Source organism: Neofelis nebulosa, chromosome 4, assembly GCF_028018385.1.
Source record: "Neofelis nebulosa isolate mNeoNeb1 chromosome 4, mNeoNeb1.pri, whole genome shotgun sequence".
In the NCBI taxonomy this organism is placed as follows: Eukaryota; Metazoa; Chordata; class Mammalia; order Carnivora; family Felidae; genus Neofelis; species Neofelis nebulosa.
In genome coordinates this window covers 158347320-158349356 of record NC_080785.1, presented here as the reverse complement: position 1 = coordinate 158349356, position 2037 = coordinate 158347320, and positions in this window count along the sequence as shown.

Genomic DNA, 2037 nt, shown 5'->3' with positions numbered 1-2037 from the left:
TGGGAGCCGAGGCGGCATAAATAATGGTGGTCATGCTCAGGTAAACTCCCCTGCCTAGCTGGCAGGCTCAGAGTGGAAACTCCTTGCCTTGCCCCCAGCCCTCACCTATACAACCCTTATCTTCAGAGAAACACCAACTCAGGACCTCCTGCTGGAGTGAGTCAGAGACAGATGCAGAGTCTTGACCCCAGGTGAGTCACCTTCCCCACGTTCCACCTGGATAGGAGAGACCTGTGGAACCAGCATCTGTCCTAGACTCAGCGAAACCACCATGTTTGTATAATCCTTTGTACAGTTTGAGTCTATGGCATGTGGGCAGCAGGTGGGGTTCCTCTTCCTAGCTTCAAGACAGTGGAATGATTGCTCCACAGGCATTATCTTTTTTTGGAGCTCACATTGCCTTACAAGGGAGGCTCATCGGATAGGCTCAGAGACAGAAGAGCTGCCACTCAAAGTTAGCCAGGATACCTGTCTGGCTTTTCACCTCTCTCCTCTCTGTCCTGCCCAGAAACAAATAGTAAAGGACCAGGGAGAGGAAGAGAAAAGACAAAGATAGGAGGATTCAGGATTGAGAGGCTCCTCCAGCCACCTCTGGGGGTGTAAACAATTAGGGAGGCCTTAGGGACAGATGGAGTGATGGTGAGGAGTTAAAGATGAAAAGAGGGAGAGACAAGGCAGGTAGGAGATGGCTGAGGTGGGAAGGAGGATGCAGGGAAGGGAAACCAAGGAGGTTCACTAAAAGGAGACAGCCAGGATGGGGGCAGACAGGTAAGGCAAGATGGAGGTCTGAGTGACAAGAGAGACCTAGCCTGTGGTTCTCAGAAGGGGCACTTCTTTCCTCCAAGAGGCATATGACAATGTGCGAAGATACTTTTGGTTATCACAACTGAGAGGTGCTACTGGCATCTGTTGGGTACCAGAGATGCACCTCAACATCCTGCAAAGCACACACAGTCCCCACCATGAAGAGTGATCCAGCCCCAAATGTCCCTAATGCTGAAATCAGGAGACCTGGCCCTAGGGGTGTATGTGGGCAGGAGCTGGCCTCATCGTTGCTTTGTCTATGTTCCAGTTAGCCAGATCACACACACTCTCTCTCCCTGGGCCCGTTTGGTTTACTTACAGAGGAATTCTCCAGGTGGTTTCCCAGTAGATCAATGCCAGGAGGGTTTTAGTTCCCCTCTCTGCTATCCTGGACCCACACCTATAATGGCTTCTTTTTTACTTAAAAAAATTAATGGGATTCACATTTTAGAGCAGTTTTAGGTTTATAAAAAAATGAGCAGATGGTGCAGAGAATTCTTTTTTAAAAAATATATATTTATTTATTTTGAGAAAAAGGAAGAGAGAAGGGGAGGGGCAGAGGGAGAAAGAGAGAGAGTCCCAAGCAGGCTCTGCCCTGTCAGTGTAGAGCCCCACACAGGGCTCAATCTCACAACCATGAGATCATGACCTGTGCCGAAATCACGAGTTGGATGCTCAACCAACTGAGCCACCCAGGCACCCCAGATAGTGCAGAGAATTATTTAAAATTTTTTTAATGTTTATTTATTTTTGAGAGAGAGACAGAGTGCGAGAGGGGAAGGGGTAGAGAGGGAGGGAGACACAGAATTCGAAGTAGGCTCCAGGCTCTGAGCTGTCAGCACAGACCCCGATGCGGGGTTCAAACCCACGACCGGCGAGATCATGACCTGAGCCAAAGTCAGTCGCTTAACCATTGGAGCCACCCAGGCATCCCAGACAGTGCAGAGAATTCTTAATAGATGCTCTCTCTCCCTGCACCCAATATTTCCCATTAATATCCTGCATTAGTGAGGTGCCTCTGTTAAAGTTGCTGAGCTAATATTGGCACATTATTAAGAAAGGCCCACAGTTTACATTAGGTTTTGCTGTTTGTATTGTACATTCTATGAGTTTTGACAAATGCACAGCATCAGGTATCCACCATTACAAGAGTTCACCAGCTTAACTACCATTGTCCCCACGTCCGAGTTCCACCCATTTGTCCCTTGCTCTCTCTGCCACTGAGCCACTGGT